The sequence below is a fragment of the Peromyscus maniculatus genome, chromosome 10 (genome assembly GCF_049852395.1).
Source record: "Peromyscus maniculatus bairdii isolate BWxNUB_F1_BW_parent chromosome 10, HU_Pman_BW_mat_3.1, whole genome shotgun sequence".
Lineage (NCBI taxonomy): Eukaryota > Metazoa > Chordata > Mammalia > Rodentia > Cricetidae > Peromyscus > Peromyscus maniculatus.
Genome location: NC_134861.1, coordinates 88401830 through 88422239, shown reverse-complemented (window position 1 = coordinate 88422239; position 20410 = coordinate 88401830). Strand labels below are relative to the sequence as shown.

General features: G+C 44.8%; 1 pseudogene; it reads left to right on the top strand.

Moving 5' to 3' along the window:
- Positions 1–13595: 13595 nt before the first annotated feature.
- Positions 13596–14779, top strand: LOC102915858 (heterogeneous nuclear ribonucleoprotein C pseudogene; annotated as a pseudogene).
- The last annotated feature ends 5631 nt before the right edge of the window (positions 14780–20410 follow it).

The following is a 20410-nucleotide window of genomic DNA, read 5'->3' as shown; positions in this document are numbered from 1 at the left end:
GTTAAGTGTGAGTCTATTAATGTATATGGTGAAAGCACCTAAGACACAGGAGATAGTGTCCTAGTAGACTGCAAAGCAGGCAGTCTGAATGGTTTCAAAAGCTCCAGAAGCTGCTAAGAAGCTAAGAATGGCGGACGCCAGAACCAGCACAAGGCATCCGCAGCTGAGATCCGTGGAATATCAACGCAGCACAGAAAAACCTGAACTAACAGCAAAAACGGTGCGGTTTAGAATACCACTGTACCTAAAAAGGTCTGTCTGTGAGAACAAAAGTTGCAGAGACACTTGTTTGAACTAAAATTGTTAACTGCAAAAAGTTTTGGTTGTAAAACGTCTCTTCATATTTGGAAGTGAAAGCCTGATACCAGAATTTATTTCTTGTTTGAACTTTTTGAACTTAAAATGAGATAAAATTACAAAAAGATTTTGGTTATGGATTTCTCATATTTGGAAAGCTAGTACCAGAATTTATCATTTGAATTTTAAGACTTAAGAAATGAAATAAACAATAGAGATTTCATTGCAATGGGACAATTTTGAGTTTATTCATAGTAATGACCTAGGAACTGTTTGCTGGAATTGGGTTAAAAATGGAACTGTTTAAATGAAGAAATTTATTTCTACCTAGAATCAAGATGCAGTTTTGTGTATGCATATATGCTTTATTAACTGGTGATTCATGAATTGTTTTGTGGAACTGTTTATGTAAAAAGGGAATTACTTATGGAACTGGTTTTGTGTTACAAATGGAACTGTTTAAACAGAAGTTTGGGTTTTATAACTAGGCTTGAGACTTTGCTTATAAAATTATAAAGAAATGGGAGAGTTAATATTCCTTAGTCTATTTAATTTAAAAAAATTTGAGTGGATTGTCATGTTTTGTTAGTAAGAAATACAAATGGGATATACCAAGACTATTAAAGTGTGTAAAGAGTTTTATTAAGAAACTGCTTTTGGATGTTTTGCTAAAAGTTATCAAAGTGTTAATGGTTAGATTGAAAATATTGCTTTTCAATAAGGGTTTGTAGGAATTGTATAAGTTTGGGTTCCTCTAACTAGGTTTGAGATTTTGTTTAAAAATTATAAAGAAAAGGAGGAGTTATGAGATTGAATTATGTTTGCAGAAACCTATTGATATTAATGCACCCTGGTTTTGTGGAGTTAAGGAAATGTTTAAGTTTGATGTGAATACATCAAAGTTTTTCCTATGTTCTGTTAACAAGAAAATTCAAATGATTGAGTTAAAGTTGTAAGATGGAGAAAATTGTTAAATATATATATAGCACCATATATGCTAATTCAAATGGTTCTGTTAAGAGTTTGCTTTGAGTTGTAAGATTGAGAGAATTGTAACTATATTTAGCAATATTTATGTTAACCTGTTAATGGTAATGATGAAGCTAAGGGATTCTTTTAGTTTGTAGTCGCCTTAAGAGTTTTTGGTTTAGAAAGGGCTTGAGGCAGCTAAGACTGCTGTAGTCACCTTGGACCTAATTCAAAAGAGAAATGCCATCTTTATCATCCTCTACTCCCATACTGGGAGGTGTAACAGCTATGGAGATTGCTGTAAGCCATTAATAGTTATTTTTTTATATGTTAAGAAGGGGGGACCTGTGGGAGCCCATGGAGGATGATCAGGACCACGGGCCTGAGTGCAGGTGTCTGAGATGGTCTGCATTGGCTGTGCTGGGGGAGGAGGTCTTTTGCTCCACCCCTTGGCATCTCTATAAAAACCCTGGGCCAGAGACAGTCGGGGCCCATTGGAATAGGTTCCAGGCCCTCTCAAGGCTATCCTTTATTTTCTATCTGTTTATTTCCACAATATTCTCCGCAATAAATCCTTCTATCTAATATTTCCTGCTGCTCACACTCAAGAAGACTCTGGGGAGCTGTGGGGTTGGTGGGTAAACGCCCCACAAATACCCATGCAAATAAAGTAAACAAACAAAAAACCCTGTACCTCAAGGAAGAGCTTCCATATTGATGAGCCCAACTATCCCACTCATATCCTCTCACCGCTTACCCCTTGGACTGGCATGCTTATGTTTTCACATGTACCCTATCTGATTTCGCTGGTCCATGCTAACCAGATCCCATCAGTCTCCCAGGGAGTGGAGCCTTTTCTCCCTTGACAGGCCCAGCACTTGAGCTATGACCCACTCTTCCTAGTCACCAGGTGGTCAAAATGAGCAATGGGACAGAGGCCAAAGGAACACTCATTTTGCAAGGCCTGAGGGGCAGCAGCACCCACAATGCTATTCAAGTCTGCACCATTACAGTCCAAGTGGAGTCTGGGGATGCAGTATCTTCAAGAGCATAAACTCAAATGCATAGTTCAATCCCATCTAATTCCTTTCCAATCAGGGTCCTGGCTAGGATGGCAGTCCAACTGGATTAAACAGATTAAACCTTGAATCTATAATTTTCAGGATTCCATTCCTTTCCAATCAGGGTCCTGGCTAGGATGACAGTCCAACCGGATTAAATAGATTAAACCCTGGGTCTATAATTTTCAGGATTCCATTCCTTTCCAATCAGGGTCCTGGATAAGATGACAGTCCAACCGGATTAAATAGATTAAACCCTGGGTCTGTCTTCATATTTCCGGCTCTGTGTCAGGAGAGAGGAGATTCTCATAGTAGACTTTAAGAAGGCCTGTGGCTCCACAGTCTGTCTGAGTCTGCTCAGTCTGAAGTGGGTGGCTTATGGGCAACAGGGATCCATTCCTCACTGTTTTAGAGACTGTTATGTCTAATATCAAGGAGGCATCAGTCTGTGTTAGAGGGTCCGCTTCCTTTTAGGTAAGCTATCTTCTCACTGTAAATGCTTTCAAGTCTCAATGGGCCTAAAAGCTCTGTGGGGTCTCTTATTAGGGCACTAATCTCATTCCCAAGGGCACCACCCCCATGACCTAATTATCTTCCTAAGCCCCCATTTTCTAATGCCATTACCATGGGGACTGGATCTGCACATAAGAATTTAAGAGGTATGTGAGTGTTGAGTCACAACACAATCTTTAATGGCCAACAGATCATTTTTTACTTTCCATTATCTTTTTTTTTTTTCTCTGAAACACTGAATACCTCTGGAAATGGCCACCTGGTTTCATTTATTTTTTCCCCTCAGAATAACCAGTCCTCCAATTCCCCAAATACTCGATACATTGCACCTGCTGGCACCTTACCTTTTGTCACCTGTCACTCACCTCAGTGAACAGTTTTTACTGCCATCTGTGCAGGGGCTGAGCCCTCAGATCCACCCTTGCAGGCTAGGTTCCCTGGTAAGCATACCAATGCAGAGCTTAGTAGGCAGGGGGTGACTAGGGAGTGTTTTCCGGTGTAGCTCCTTTGGGGAAGGAGAGGCAGCTGATTAGGAGGAGGCAGCCATAGCAAAGGACTTGGTGAGTTGAGGGAGAACTGAAGCTAAGGAGCCATTCAGATTCGACCGAAGTTCAAGGGAGGGGAGGGACATTATACCTTCACATCAGACACTCTTGTGTACAGGCTGCTTGCAGAAAGGACATGTGACTGGGGCCCAAATCAATTCCTAGAGTGCCCCAGCTGCTGCCAGCCACATACCCAGTAGCTGGGGGAGTAGGTGCCTCGCTCCTGAAGGCATGTCTGGTCACTCAACACATCCTCCTGTTATGGAATAATCTTTTTGTGCACTGTGATGATGTGTCTTTGCCAAGGCTCCTTCTGATTGGTTTAATAAAAGAGAACCAACTGGCCGGTAGCTAGGCAGGAGGTATAGGTGGGACAGCAAGACACAAAGGACACAGAGGAAGAGAAAGGGTGGAGTTTCGGGAGTCTCAAGAGCAGACGCAGAGAGAAACCAGATGAACATGCTGTGTTGAAAGAAGGCATCAATCCATAGCAGAGTGTAGATAAGAAATACAGGTTAATTTAAAATGTAAAAGTGAGCTAGTCACAAGCCTGAGCTATGGGCCAAGCATTTGTAATTAATAATAAGACTTGGTTATTGGGGAGTGGCTGCTGGGACACAGAAAAACTCTGCCTAGGTCTTCCAGCATTCTTTGTCACTTCCAGATCTCCACTGCATTCTTAGGCCACCTCTAGAATGAGTATGCTTACCCACATCCTTGAATCATGGTTCACGTCTAGAGAGTCCCAAACCAAGGCTGCTTCCAGGGGACCGAACAGTTTTTAGACAGGTATTAGAATCGCAATATTTACTAAATAAGACTACTGGAATTTTGAGGTCATCCAATTATTCAGGGGAAATTGAGGTACTTAGCACTTTTTTGGGATTCTTAGTATCATTAATAAAAGAATTTAATAACGGGTCAAATAGAAACTCAAGGACAATTTTATTAGAGTTTAGAAGGAAAACCCTACAGCAGACAAACTGCAAATCCTGGCAGATACCTGGAGGAGGAGGACGGAAGAAAGAAGGAAAACATGGTCATGCCACGTAAGCTGGCACGAAGATCAGACATGTGGTAGACAAGCAGCTAATGGTAAGGAGGAAGTGTTCAGGGGAAGCCTGAAATGTCGAGGAAAACATGCTTAGAAAAGAGATCGAAAGAGGACAATGAAAAATACTCAGAAAAGCAGGCAGACTCACAAGCTTTACGGCTGTGGCCCAGTGAACCACTGCCCCAGGGTTGGAGGAATCTGGGAAGGAAAAGCTGAGTATCTCATTAAAGGGCTAACATCGGCCCAGCTCTTTAGCATGGCCTGCCTTCCCAGGGGTGGTCCTTTGGCCCAACTAGAATGTTAGGTCTCCACTTGGGCCGGAGATTCTATTGTTGACCAGGACATTTTCACTCTAATATCACAGTGCTAGCTGACATTCAGGTTGTGCCGCGGTGACTTACACTCACTTTGCTCACACCTAAAAGGACCTCTGACTGGGTGATTCATCCCACGCTTACCTCCCAGCCCTAGGAGTCTACACACTCCTTTTCCAGCTCAGTCCTATGCGGGTCCTGACCCTGGTTGGTCATGAGGCTTTGTGTCTATTGGCAGGAGGCTATGATAAGAAGGGGGGTTAGCAATGTTGGAGAGGATGTGGAGCAAAGGGAACACTCCTCCACTGTTGGTGGGAATGTAAACTTGTACAACCACTGTGGAAATCAGTATGGCGGTTTCTCAGAAAATTAGGAATCGAACTACCTCAAGACCCAGCCATCCCACTCTTGGGCATATACCCAAGGAATGCTGATTCATACCATAAAGATACATGCTCAACTATGTTCATAGCAGCATTATTTGTAATAGCCAAAACCTGGAAACAACCTAGATGCCCATCAATGGAAGAATGGATGAAAAAAAATGTGGTACATATACACAATGGAGTACTACTCAGCAGAGAAAAACAATGAAAGCATGAAATTTGCAGGCAAATGGATGGAACTAGAAAAAATCATCCTGAGTGAGGTAACCCAAACCCAGAAAGACAGTTATGGTATGTACTCACTCATAGGTGGATTCTAGATATAAAATAAAGAACAATCAGACCACAACCCATAGAACCATAGAGGCTATATATATAACATGGAGGTCCCTAGGACGACTGTGGCATATAATAAATTTCAGTTTTACTCAATTATTGAAAAAAAAATAGCCAAATGAATGGAAACACATGAACTATGAACCAAAGGCTGAGGGGCCCACAGCTAAATCAGGCCCTCTGAATAGGTGAGACAGTTGATTGGCTTGATCAGTTTGGGAGGCAACTAGGCAGTGGGACCAAGTCCTGTGCTCATTGCATGAGTTGGCTGTTTGAAACCTGGAGCTTATGCAGGGACACTTGGCTCAGTCTGGGAGGAAGGGACTGGACCTGCCTGGACTGAGTCTACCAGGTTGATCACAGTCCTCGGGGGAGGACTTGTCCTGGAGGAGGTGGGAATGGAGGGTGGGCTGGGGGTAAGGGGAGGGGGTGGGAGGGGGGAGAATAGGGGAACCCATGGCTGATATGTAGAACTGAATGATATTGTAAAATAAAAATATATATATATAGAAGGGAGGTTAGCTTTGGGGCCCTTTGGTTAGAGCACAGACAACAACCACACTGTCATTTCTGCCTTTATTCAGCAAAATGTAGCGCTGCAGCTCTCCCTTGGCCCCTCGAAGGCTGGACGAATGCTTCTAGCCAACTACTCAGATTGTACAGTGCGTCCCAAGCTTGCAGGACATGTCTGCATTTCTGTTATTAATTTACGATGACTAAAGTATTGCCTCCCCGCCCACCCCCCACCCCCACCCCCCAAAAAAAACAACCTCAGATTTTGGCCAAAGTTTTCCCCAAAGTTTCATAAATTCTTCACTTTGAAGTGGAGGGGTGATCTTAAGAGTCAAGGCCAGCCCAGAGGCTGCAGTTTGGTTTGGAAGGCAGTCCAGAATGCAAAACCAGAGCACACAGACAATGGAGAGAGCGGAAAGAAAGTTGGAAGACTTCCTCAATTTTAATCTTCCTTGGAATTTTAGCTTTCCTTGGGCCTCAGAGGGACATTCAAGGTCCCTGTCAGTCAGTAGGCTTTGGAACTGGCCAGAGTTTCCAGAAGTCACAGGTCTACATAGAAAGTTGAACCTCTGCCCTGGCTGTCACAAGGCCCCACAGCAACTAGAGATGGACAAGCCGGCCTCAGTGAGCTGACAGGGGACGGCCCACTCAGTTAGCAGGTCCCACATTCTTCAGTCTGTCTAAAAAGTAATTGAGGTGTGTGTGTGGGGGGGGGGGGCATCTGTTTCATTAATCCGCCAGCAATCGCTGGATGATAACAGGGAACATATAAATTAGGAAGGTTGCTTTTGTGTGTGTCTGTGTGGTTTTTCGAGACAGGGTTTCTCTATGTAGCTTTGCGCCTTTTCCTGGAACTCACTTGGTAACCCAGGCTGGCCTTGAACTCACAGAGATCCGCCTGGCTCTGCCTCCAGAGTGCTGGGATTAAACACGTGCACCACCACCGCCAGGGAGTTGCCTGGCTTTTAACAGGCAGGAAAAACAAAACAAAAACTCAAACCCCAAAACAACAAACAAACAAACAAAATCCAAGGACGTGAATCCAGGTTGTATTACCTGTGGCCAAGTTAATCCTGTTCACCCTGGTTTACACTCCCACCTCTTACCCCAGTTGACGTTTTCAGTGTCATTCACTCCCACGAAGTGCGTGTCCGGACGTAAGGTTATCGCAGTGAGGGAATGCGGAGAAAGGGCTTCAGGTTAAACAACAATCACACAGAAAGGGTGGGCCGGACAGTTTGTAAATGGAGGTTTGGGGGTTGATTCCAGCTGGGGACTCTGTAAAGGGTGAAATTGTTAAGCAAAATAAAAGATGTTTCTTCTTAACGTGTGGTTGCTTACCGGGGACGTCAGTTGTTCCTGACTGACAGGGGCACCCACGCCCTGGAAGAGCGCTCACTGCAATCAGCATGCCACGCTTTGCTCACTGTCAGTCTTGCTTCTTAGGAGGTGGAGGCAGAAAGGGAAGGGCATGCAAATGAAACAAGTGTGTGTGTGTGTGTGTGTGTGTGTGTGTGTGTGTGTGTGTGTGTGTGTGTGTTGTGATGATTCACTCTAGAAGCCAGGAATGGCACCTGCCATTTGGTACAGAGTGCTTTAGAAATGCTAATTTTACTGTTGAATAATAGGTCTCTGCTTACTTGAACTTTTGACAATTGTTCCCCATCTAATTTTAGAGCTAGCACAAAGGAAAATCTTTTTTTAGGTTGGCACCTGGCAGTGGACAATGAACTGGAATTAATCTCCTTAAAAGTAGGAATTAGGTCTCAGCTGAAGGTGGCCCATGGACATATTTCCGTCTTTCCTCTTGTCTCTTCTGGGAGCCTGGTTTCCAGCTCCCAGCTCCCTGGTCTTCCTGATGAGCCGGGTGTTCTGACAATTATGCCATCTACCACTGGATGCCAGCAGAGGACTGTAGACTGAACTTGGGGATGCCTGTGGCATTTCTAGAAGACCAGAGGAACAGCATGAGGAGCTGAAGAGTGATCCCAGCTCTCTAGAATGTCTGTGTCCCAGCCCTGACGTCACGTTACAAGATGTTGATATTCTTTTCACCTGCAAGTGTAATAATTATGAGACTCAGACTGGAGCCAGCCTGGCAGAAGTGAGGACATCCTAGAGAGACACTTGTGTCTCCCAATCTATCAAACTGTTTAAACAATGGTCCCCCAAAGAAATGGTGTTTTCCCCAGCAATGTCATGCCAGAAGAAGGGAAGAGCACCAGCCAGAGGGGGTTCTTGTCCCCCAGAAAGAGACTTGAGGTGGTTCTAACAACTCCTCACCTCACAGGATGGGACGGAAGTACACCAGGTAGCGATGGGTCAAGGGTGGGCCGGGTCACTCCTTCCCTTGGACTGCTGGGATGTGCGTGTCCGTGGCTCTCTAGTTAAGCTTTGATCTCACTTCCGGACCCTGAAGGTGGGCTTGAGGGGTTCTATGTGGCCACACAGAATAAATCGCTCCTTTCTGGTTTCCACTATAAGTCTGGCTCCTTCAATAAGCTTCTTGAGGACAAGCGGTTGGACCTGTCTTGGGCACAGGTTGTGACCCCTAGGTCTAATAACAATGTGATTTAATTATATTGGAATTAGTCATAGAGATAGCAGGAGCAAATCTCTAAAAACATTTTTATTGTACTGTATGTGTGTGGATATGCCCGTGGCATGGCGTGTAACATGGAGGATGGAGGAGCTGGCTGTCTCCTTCTACCGTGTGTGTCAGGGATTGAACTTAGGTTGTCAGGCTTGGCCATTAGTTTTTTTTTTTTTTTTTTTTTCCGAGACAGGGTTTTTCTTGTGTAGCTTTGCGCCTTTCCTGGAACTCACTTGGTAGCCCAGGCTGGCCTCGAACTCACAGAGATCCGCCTGCCTCTGCCTCCCGAGTGCTGGGATTAAAGGCGTGCGCCACCACCGCCCGGCTAGGCTTGGCCATTAGTTGTCTTTACTTGCTGAGCCATCTCTGCTGCCCACAGGACCAAATTTTGATTCGGTCTTCTCCCGTCCACCTTTTCTTCATCTGGCTGCAAGCCTCGCTGGAGGGATTACGTTTGGTCCTGGGAATCGCTTGCATGTGGTGCTTTGCAGTGAGGAGTACGGAAGACACAAAAAAAGAGAGAGAGAACACGGAGCGAAGGCTTCTCAGTGTCCTCTCATAGAAGCCATCCGGGAAATTAAAACTGCAGGGTTTTAGCTTCAGGGTTAGCTATCAAACTCAAACACTAGTGAGAATTCTGGTTTGGCAGGCGAGAGCCTGAACTTCTGAATTTGGAGTCACAGGATTTACTTGTCTGCAGCCCTGGGGAGACCCTCTTAGGGATTTGACTAAAAAGGAGGGCAAGAGGGGGAATGTGTGCTCAACATAAAGCTACCTGCTCCAGGGCCTCCTTCTTCAATTTGAACGCATTTCCCCGAGGCCACCAGAGGGCGGTAGAGAACCTCGTTGTAGTCACAGCCTTGTGAAGTTTACCTAAAATCTCTCTGCAGGTGGGAAGCAGTTGGCATCAAGGTTGAGGAGAAGCAGGATTGTTCGGGTTGTTCATTCAGAGTACCAACAAGAAAAGAGAGTCTCAGCTGAGACTTTAAAAGGAATGCGTGAAGGACCCAGCAGAGGCATGGGCAGGTTCACGGAGCAGGCAAGGAACCCGGGTGCATCTAGTCAGGCCTAAAGGAGACACGAGGAAGGGTGTTTCAGAGTTAGGTGATTGCCGGACAGGAACTATAATCATTGATGGAACAGCCATGACCGCTATTACATATCATCAGGACAGAAAGGAATAAATTCCTCTGTTCCCTCTTCCTCCCATCTTCTGTCCATTCTCCCCAACCCCATCATTGACCAAATACTCAGAAGTGGGGAGGAACTGAAGGGTCTGGAGCCTAGATCCTGTGTCAGGAAGAGCTGGAGTCTCTGTGGGGACAACATCATGAGAAATCAGAAAGAATCCTGTCAACGAGATATCACTTGGAACGCTTATATGATAACGAACATGATAACGAAAGCATCTGTAAGGGTCACTGTTATTAAAGATGGTAACCATCTGGGCCAGGAATTGGCACAGTGAGTAAAGACACTCATCACCTAGGCCTGATGGCCCGAGTCTGATCTCTTGAACCCACAGTGGAAAGAGAAGGGACCCCTGAAAGCTGTCTTCTGACTCCCACCTGGCATAGTGGTACACATGCCCACCACCACATTAATTACATAGAATTTTCTTTTAGAAAATCACAGCAGTTGTGCTTGGGACACCGGGTGTTCAGAATAACAACTGAGATTGGGCATTGGAAGATTCAGCTGCCGCAGTTGCCATTCACTGTCTGTGTGGCTTTGGGGAGGTTCCTTAATACCTGTGAACATTAGTTTTCTCATATGATCCTTGCTGAGTATTTGGTCAATAATGGGGCTGGGGAGAATGGATTGAGATGGGAGGAAGTGGGGGCGGAGGAATTTATTCCTTCCTTCCTTGTTGATACGTACTTGTGGTCATGGCTGCTCCATCAACGATTGAGGTTCCTGTCAGGTAATCTTCTAGCTCTCAAACGCTCTTTCTCCTGTCTCCTTTAGGCCTGACTAGGAGGCACACCCGAGTTCCTTGCCTGCTCCATGAAGCTGCCCATGCCTCTGCTGGACCCTTCACTCACTCATTCCCTTTACATCTCGTGTTTCTTGTTTGTATCCTAAATGATATTACTTAAGAGTTTAATAAATGTTAGTCATCTTAGCTTTATGATAAATGCATTCACATTGATTTTGCTTTTTCCTGTAATATATCATAGTGCCTTAATCCCATGACATAATTGTAGTGGAATTTAACTGGGAGGTCTCAGCATTATATCATTACATTAAATTTCAATGACAATTATCTGCCAGATGCTCACATGCACAAGGGTTGTTAGAAACACGTGGTTAGTTTGTACTGTTTCCTCTTCACATGTCCTGAGTAATACAGAACAAAATGTGTCCTAAATGTCTTTTTTGTTTGTTTGTTTGTTTGTTTTTTGAAGACAGAGTTTCTCTGTGTCATTCTGGTGCCTGTCCTGGATCTCACTCTGTAGACCAGGCTGGCCTCAAACTCACAGAGATCCACCTGGCTCTGCCTCCCGAGTGCTGGGATTAAAGGCGTGCGCCGCCGCCGCCGCCGCCGCCGCCGCCGCCGCCGCCGCCGCCGCCGCCGCCGCCGCCGCCGCCGCCGCCGCCGCCGCCGCCGCCCAGCAAACAAGCACGTGTTATATAAGATGTTTTAATTGTGTACAAGTGCGGCTTACTGAATACCTTGGTCTCTGTCTGCAGGAGACAAATAAGTCTGGCTTGCTGTCTCCAATAGGTTAGCAATCCAGCTAGAAAAATCAGACAAAATCAGAAAACATAATGATGAGTGAGGCTGTACTTGTTCACATACTTGTTCAATAAATTTGTTGAACATCTATACGTTCCAGGCTATAATTGAGGCTAAGATTCAGGGATGGGCAAAACTAGATATGGAGTGGCTTTGCCTTTAAGGAATAGCCCTAATGGGGAGACGGATGGGAGTTGGGTGGCCGCACCAGTGATGGCGATGGAGGTCACAGACAACGTGTGTGGCAGCACATCCGAAGGAAGCTGATCCAGGCTGACGGACGTGGAAGGCCTCTCGGAGGAAGCAATCCTTGAGAAACCCCAGTACTAGGGTGCATTAGAGAGGGGTACCAGAGGAAGGCAGCTTTTAAGCTATCTAGCCTAGGTGAAACTTGATCTTAGACTAGGGTGTGGTAAAGCTGGAAAATAGGGAGTGGGAAGAGGAATGTACAAGGAAATGGTCTTCAGATTTTTGTGACAGACGAGAGATGGAGCTGGTGGTGAGAGAAATCTGGAAATGAGGCCCAGTTTTCAACTTTGCACAGTTAAACAAGCTGTGGACATCCTCAATGTGGGGCGTACTAGGACTGGGCCTGACTGGAATCCAGTCGTTGATTTTGGTCCTTGACATTGAGTTCTGGGTAGCTTCATAAAATCCAGAGCGGGGATAGAACGGTCACTCAGATGTAGCAGGACGCGGTGAACGTGGGATGGAAGACAGAGTGGAACCAAATGCTTCCATGACTGAAGTCTGTAGTCTAATTGTTTCTTGAGAAGAAAGTCTACAGTGTCCGAAAGGGGTCAAGAAAAGTTAGATGTTGAGAGGCTGGTGAGAGAACGGTGAACCGGAAAGCGAGTCTGAGAAGGCCAGAGAGGAAGAAGGAACCTGAAGTGCGGTGGTCTGAGTGCCAAGGGAGAGATTTTAGCTGTGCACTGATGGTTTCCCAGACACTACTGGGTTCCCTAAAAGAAGCACGAACTACCGACTCTCCTTGGCAACTCTAGCAGTATTATTATGATTTCAAACTCTTTACCCTTCTCTGCACCCACACTCCCTTCCACGTGGCCGTGCAGTTATATTAGAACCAAACTGGGTCAGAGGTTTACTTTATCTTTAGCTGGCTAAGCATGGTGGCCATAGGTAGTAACCTATATTGTATACCAGATTTGCTAAAAGGGTCGACTTTAAAGGTTCTCAGCTCAAAGAATGCTGAATAATGATAGGTGGTAGACGTGTTCATTAGCTTGATTTGATCAGCCCATAATGTATACATATATCATGTGATCACAATTGTAACCCATCTCTATGTACAATTATTTTTTTGTCACCGTGAAAAAAAAAATGTGAGTGAAAGTGACAAGTTAGACCACTGGGGCCCCAGCATGTCCCTTCATCCTTCGCCTGGGTATCTGCTGTCACTGTGACAAGAATACATGCTGAATACCATTTGATTTCCTCTAAACGAGAGGCACATGGGAGAGTTCTAAACCAAACAAATGGCCTGGCTTAAGGCCAAACTCAGCCGAGCCAGCTGAACCGTAGTTGACCTAAAGACAAGTGGACGAGAGAGAAATGTTTATGTTGCAAACCATTAAACCCCACCGCCGGCATTGCCATAGAAACAGCAGCAGCTTGATTTCCTTTACGGAGGGTCAATGGCGACCTTCTGGCAGCTGTGCTGGGGAAATGGTGTGGCTGGCAGAAGCTGGCTTTGGATGGTGCTTCAGAGTAAGGAAGGCACTGGAAAAGGTAGCCAGAACGTGGCCAGGTAGAAGCCTCTTTAAAAATCGTGCTTTTTATTTATTTATTTATTTTTTTTGTGATGGAAGAGACTGGCATGTGTTTGAATGGGGAAGGGATAGAACTAACTGAGAGGGAGGGCTTGATTATTTAGAAAGGACAGTCGATGTCATGTGGTGTCTCGGATGGTGGGTGGGCGGGTGATTTAAAACGCAGGTGAAGAGATCGGCCTTGGTGGGAAGGAGGGAAGTGTGTCCATGCCAGCCCAGCAAAAGAACTGGCAAGGAGGGGAGGAATTCCGAGTAGACATAGGGGTCTGGTCACCCCCTTTCTGAAGTAAAGAGGGAAACAGGGAAATATTGCCAATAAAAGCTAAGATGGAAACCACATCAAATGATCTGGATGATGAATACTGGCTTCAACAGAGGAGTGTCTTTCAAATGCTTCAGCTCAGAGTTTGGTTTTGGGGTCACCGCAAGAGGCAAATGTGAACACCTGTAAAATATTTCTGAGAGAGATTCTTGTGAAGAGACGGCGAGCGAACGGTCGTGAGCTGCTTGCCTGCTGTAGCTTCGGCGTCTCGGCACGGAACCGCGGTAGGAGAGGCAGTCTCCTCTCTCTCCATCTTCTCGTGAGATTTTTTTGATCTTCAGCTACACTTTGTGAGAGACCTTGTAATGAAAGGAGATGGCTAGCAATGTTACCAACAAAACAGACCCTCGATCCATGAATTCCTGTGCATTCCCCGGGAATCTCAATACACTTGTGGTCAAGAAGTCGTGTGGAGGCAATCTTTTCAAAGTACGGCAAAATTGTGGGTTGCTCTGCGCATCAGGGCTTTGCCTTCGTCCAATATGTTAACGAAAGAAATGCTCGAGCTGCTGTAACTGGAGAGGATGGCAGAGTGATTGCTGGCCAGGTTTTAGATATTAATCTGGCTGCAGAGCCAAAAGTGAACTGAGGAAAAGCAGGTATGAAACGATCTGCAGCGGAGATGTGTGGTTCCTCATTTGAAAATGATTTGGACTATGACTTTCAACGGGATTATTATGACAGGATGTACAGTTACCCAGCATGTCTTCCTCCTCCTCCTCCTCCTCCTCCTCCTCCTCCTCCTCCTCCTCCTCCTCCTCCTCCTCCTATTGCCCAAGCTGTGGTGCCTTCTAAACACCAGCACATTTCTGGAAACACCTTTCAAAGGGGGAAAAGTGGATTCAATTCGAAGAGTAGACAACGGGGATCTTCATCCAAGTCTGGAAAGGAGCTGACTCAGATAAAGCAAAAAGTGGATTCTCTGCTGGAAAGCCTGGAAAAAATTGAAAAGGAACAAAGCAAGCAAGCTTTGATGAAGAATGAAGAGATGAAGAATGAAAAGTCTAAAGAAGAGCAGAGCAGTACCTCTGTGAAAAGAGATGAGACTAATGTGAAGATGGAGTCCGAGGCCGGTGCAGATGACTCTGCTGAGGAGGGTGACCTGCTGGACGATGATGACAGTGAGATCGGGGGTCATACAACCAGCTGGAGTTGATCAAGGATGATGAAAACGAGGCTGAGGAAGGAGAGGATGACAGAGACAGCGCTAATGGAGAGCATGACTCTTAAGCACAAGGTGGAGTTTAGAAATCTTATCCCATTATTCATTTACCTAGGCGCTTGTGAGAGAGCAAAGTCACAGCAGATCCTCTCCCCTAGAACTTCAGCACATGCTCACTGTTCACCGTCTCCTTATCCTTCCTGTTTCATTGACTCATAATTGCCCTGCGCCTAGTTCCATTTTCACTTCCTTTGATGCTCCTTAGTAGTTTTGTTAAGTCTTACTTTGTAAGTTTTGTTTTTAATTTTGATACCTCTTTGACTTAACAATAAAAAGATGTATGGTTTTTATCAACTGTCTCCAAAATAATCTCTTGTTATTCAGGGAGTACAGTTCTTCCCATTCCTGTGACTTTGGTAGTCATTTCCCTAACTGCAGAGGCATCTCATTTACTTGTAACCCTGAGAGCAGCTTTGCATTGTAGGTGTGTGTTTCCCCTCACATGAGTGGGGCTGTTCAACATGAATGTAACCATGTATTTTTGTGAATGAGAGTTGGCATGTCAAATGCATCTTACAGGAAAATAGTGTAATAGTCTTAATATTTGTTTTCTAAAGTTAATACCATGGGTTATTTTTGTGAACAGCCTGATGTTTGGGATCTTTTTCTCAAAACAATTCCTTATTAAACCAGGAAAAAATATTTCTGAGAGAAATGTCCTGCAGAGAGAAATATCATGTACATAAACTGGAGGACTCGGTAGTCAGAGGTCAAGTCTCCCCACACTGACCCACAAACTTGATGCCATTCTAATCAAAATCCTCTCTGGGGCAGACACTGACAAGGCGATTCTAAATTTCCTGTGGGAGAGCTTGCAGTTGGACTCGAATCAGCCAAAACAGTTTTTCAGAATACAAAGCTTAAAGGTTCCTGATACAGAATTTTAAGCCTCACCACTCAAGGCCACTGTAGCAGCAGGAAGAGGGAAAACACACAGATGCATGAAATATGAGAGACAGCCACAAATAGACTCAGACACATAGTCATGTTCCCTTCTGACAGCTTAACTCAATGAGAAAATGATTTAAGGCTTATTTCTCCTGTAAATAGGTAAATCTCAACTACGTACCCATAAATCTCAACAACTGTGGCCTTTAGGGAAACACAAATTGAGACTATGAAAGTTATTTAAATGTCTAAAGTCTAAAGGCTCTCTTGCCAGGATGTTTTACCTGAGCTCCTAGAGTTGAGCCACCACGGACAGAATGCCCTGCCTGAAACTGTGAGGCAAAGTGAGTCTTCCCTCCGTCACCTTGTTCTCTCTGGTAGTCCAACACAGATGCCCAAAAGTGACTGCTGTGATACATAAAGCCCTTTCTTGGGTTCCGTGACTCATTCTAGCAAATCAACAAACCTAGTGATGGCAAAGTTATGAAACAGCTGGAACACTTGCCTTTGGGAAGCTGAACACTGGTGCACACACAGCTCGTGGGAAATAGTCTAACAGCTTTGTACAAAGTTAAGCATGCATACCCCACAGGATGCAGAAATTCCGCTTCTGAGTACTCAACAAGAGCAAATTTCTCTTTTACCAGACAGAAGCAAGAATGTGTTTGTACACAGACTGCTGCATGTGTTTGGTCCGCAGTTTCTTCCTTCACAGCCCAAACTGAAAACAATTCAGATGTCTGTCAACTGGGGAACGAATAAGCCAGTCGTGGTATATCCGTTCGATAGAATAATATTAACAATGGGAAAGAAACTGGGAATCCATTCAACAACATGAAGTATCTCCAAAACAATATACAAAGGAAAAATAAGTCAGACAAAAGACAGAGGATAGTATGCTCCTGTTTATATGACATCCTGGAAAAGCCAAACTATAGGAACAGGAAAGGGGTTGGGCTGTTCCACACAACCCACTTGACTGAACCCTTAAGGACTGTAAGGTTTAGTGTATCTAGACTACAATTGGATTAACCTGACGTAGGAGGAAACAAGCCTCCTAGATAACTCTCATCCGTTAGGATGGATGAACGCTGTCTTTGAAGTGTTAGCAGCATCATAACTGCCTAGAGTGGGGGATGGCTTCTGGGATGTTATTCATAGCGATAGTTCTTGAATTCCAGCTCCTTTACCTCAGAGACAGAATTCTGGAATCTGCATGAGACTCTCCCTAGAGTTGGGAGCACTGAGATGGACCTTTCAGTGCTGAAAGAAGGTGTGGGAACATGGAAGACAAGAGAAACGAACCCACACTGCAGTTTCAAGGGGAGGCCAGCTGTGCCCTTGAGACAGCAGGAGAATCATCTCCTCCTGGGACTCTGGGGGTGGTGGATCAGAGCTTCGCTCAGTCTGTTTCAGGCTTCTTTTGTTCTGCTAGGACATTGTTGTGCAGCTAGGCATGGGGCTCCTTGGTTCAGCCTCCCAGGGCAATCATTTTCTTTTGGTAAGCATGGCTTTGTATTTTCCCTTCAACTCTATTTACTTTGACTTCTAATTAATTGGCATATGTGTGTGTGTGTGTGTGTCTGAATGCATGCAGTCATGAGTACCTAACTCCTGTCTTAACAATCTACGGTTGTTCCCTTCCAAACCTTCCTGCAGACTCTCTATTAATCGATTCAACAACAAGTTCTCTGGCAGCTAATTATGACTTAGTCCTGGTTCTAAGTCAGTTGAGTGCTCTTAACGTTATGGTAACTTCCGAGGAACGGGTGCTGCTATGCTGGAAAAAGACAGTTCAGGCCTCTCACGTGTCTCAGTTCACCCCCCTTTCCACATTACCCACAGCCCTCAGGCCTCACTGCTCTGCAGCAGCCCAGACACCCCCCCCCCCCGCCCTCGTGGGACTGAACTATGAACAATGGATATGTCGCCCACATTCTCGAACACAGAGAGGGTGCCCCCACCCTTCCCTTATCTGCAGCTTCTATTTTTAGCCTTATAAATGGATGCTTAAAAACCCTACCTATTTTGAGGGAAGCACACCTTATGTTTTGATCATGCATACACTGTGTGAGGTTCAAATCGGGGTAAGTTCATCTTTTGCCTGAAGCATTTATCATGTCCCTGTGAAAATGTTCAGAATGCTTTTAGCTTTTCAACAATGTACAGTATATGACCGTGATCCACAGTCATGTCACCAGCTCAGGGAGCGCAGCTCAGTGTTGCTGACTGTACGAATCCCTCTCACAGCCTCATATGGCTCCGGTAGCTCAGTGCTGTGGCTATGCAGCCTGAACAGCCCCGCAGAGCCTCAGACACCCCATCTTTGCAGTCTGAGGAGCCCCTCAGAGCCTCAGATGCCTCCACTAGAGTAGAGCAGAAAAGAATTTCTTCATGAGTCAGACCAAAGCAAAGCCAGCAAGTTTTTACTGTTGAAGAGAAAGGAAGGACACGCGTAAGGAGGCCGAGTGAGGGAGAGGGTCCGTCTAAGGGCCTCAGGAGCAGCTATGTGAGTGGTTTGGGGCTTTGGAGTTACAGTGTTTGAAGGAAATGATCTATGACTGAGGCCGAGGAAGAAGAAAAATATATCAGTCTCCTGTCTTATTGAAAGATATATTTCTGTTATTGTTTGTTAAGTGAAATCATAGGTGATTTATGAGAGGATAGGGAAGACTTACATACAAGGAAGAAATGTGAATAGGATAAAACATTCATCAAAATAGTATATACAAGTGGTTTTGCTTTATATACTTCAAGCAGAGAGGTTAAGCATGTATTTTTATCCCAAATATGGTTCACTAGTCATATTAATGAGTCTGTAGGGTTTTTAGGAAGTATAATTTCTACATACAGTTTCTGTGTAGGGCGACCTCTAGTCAACTATGTCAAAACTCTTGGCTCAGTCAGCAAGAGATATAACTCAGGTCTAGGCAGGTGAGGGTCAGGGGCTCTTTCCCTTTCCCAGGTCCCCTTACGTCCCTTCCTACCTCACAATATCCTCTGGCTTTGACTGGCTCTGGAGAGGAGAGCAGGAAAAGGGGCTCAAATCAGAAAATAGATTGGAAATGTATTCTGAGTCTAACGTCACGAGGAAGAGCATCCACTTAGGAGTCCGGTGAGCCTGGCTTCAGATTCTGGCTTGTCTTTGACTAGTTACACAGACGAAGGCAAGAAGTGTCTGTCTGCCTGTCTGTCTGTCTGTCTGTTTCTACTGATGATCTCCACTTCCCAGAGATGGCAGTTAGAGCGATGGTTCCTGGTGCCCACTTACTGTGCCCCATTTCCGCCAGTTATGACAGGATGGTTTATAGTGGCTGCCTCATGAGAAATGGCAGCACTGATTATTGGAGGATCCTGGATTTTTGCTGAGCTGTATGCCGTAATAAAACTGAAGCCTGATTCCCGAGCTCCAAACACTGAGGGGTAAAAAGCACTAGGTTTTAGTGCTTGATGACACTCTATATTCCCTTTGCATATGTATAATAAAAATGTAAAAGTATAGATGACAGAGAATATAATATTTATAAATATCTTCTATGCCTTCTGAAAATAATAAAAAGAAAAAGAGAAAGGCAGGCATTGAGGCTCACACCTGTATTCTCTAGAGGCTGAAGCAGGAAGACAATGGCAATTCAAGGGCAGCCTGGCATACATAGTGAGTTTCAGGCTAGCCCAGGCTACAAACTGAGGTCCTGTCTTCAAAAAGAAAACTAGAAAGAAAGAATGAGAGAGAGAGACAGAGAAAGAGAGAAAGAAAGAGAGAGAGAAGGAGAGAAAGAGAGAGAGAGAAAGAAAGAAGGAGAGAAAGAGAAAAAGAGAGAGAGAGAGAGAGAACCTAAACTAAAAAGGAGGTGGGGAAGGACTTGAGAAATAGCTCAATGAGAAAAGGACTTGCTGTACAAGCCTGGAGTCCCGAGTTTAGAACCCCAGAGCCCACATAATCCCTCTCCTGGGGGAAGGAGAGACAGCCAGCCTAGTTTACTTGTGAGCTAACTCCTGCTTTATTTTTTAATAAATAGATAAAAAATAAGTCCCTCCTAAAAATCAATTGAGTCAATAAAAAGATTGGCACAGAGAGTATATAAATAGTTGGAGGTTGGGCAAATGGGAAAGTTTGGAGGAGGAAAAGTGACAGCTAAGGGAAGTGTGTGTGTGTGTGTGTGTGTGTGTGTGTGTGTGTGTGTGTGTGTGTGTGTAATGAAAATACTATAACTGTGTTTTGGTGATTATTGTACAACTCAATATTTTATCTAAAAAATAAGATAGATGACTCCCAAAGAATGATATTGGGTTTTGAACTCTTCCTACACACATGCACCTCCCCACACATGAGCACATGCCCACACCCATACAAAGCCAAACCCCACCACCACCCCATCACAAAATAAACAAACAAACAAACGAATGAATGAATGAATGAGATAAATGAAAGAGTGAGCTAGATGTGATGGGAACAGACCACAAAGCAGCTGAGGAAGGCTAACAGGCAGAGTCAGGCTATGACCTCAGCATAGTGGTGGGAAAGAATGGTGTTTAAGTCCTCTGCCTGTCAACTCAATGCAACACTTTGTCAAATGAAACATTGGAGACTCAGGGAATCCATATAAACAGGCAGTGAGAATGGGTTTGAATAAGAGTTTGAAGTCTGGAGGAAATCACATTTAACATGCCTGGGGAAAGAGGCTTCAGAGCCAGACCTTTCCCAATGCATAACCACTCTCAGGGCAGACATAATTTGAGGTCATCTGTAGAGGGCTCTGATACGCAGAGAAAAAAAAATGAACATGATTGAAACCTTACGTCTCCTTAGGAACAGCTGAAGAACATCTCAATGTGAGAAAATTGTCTGTTAAAAATGAGCCGGTCA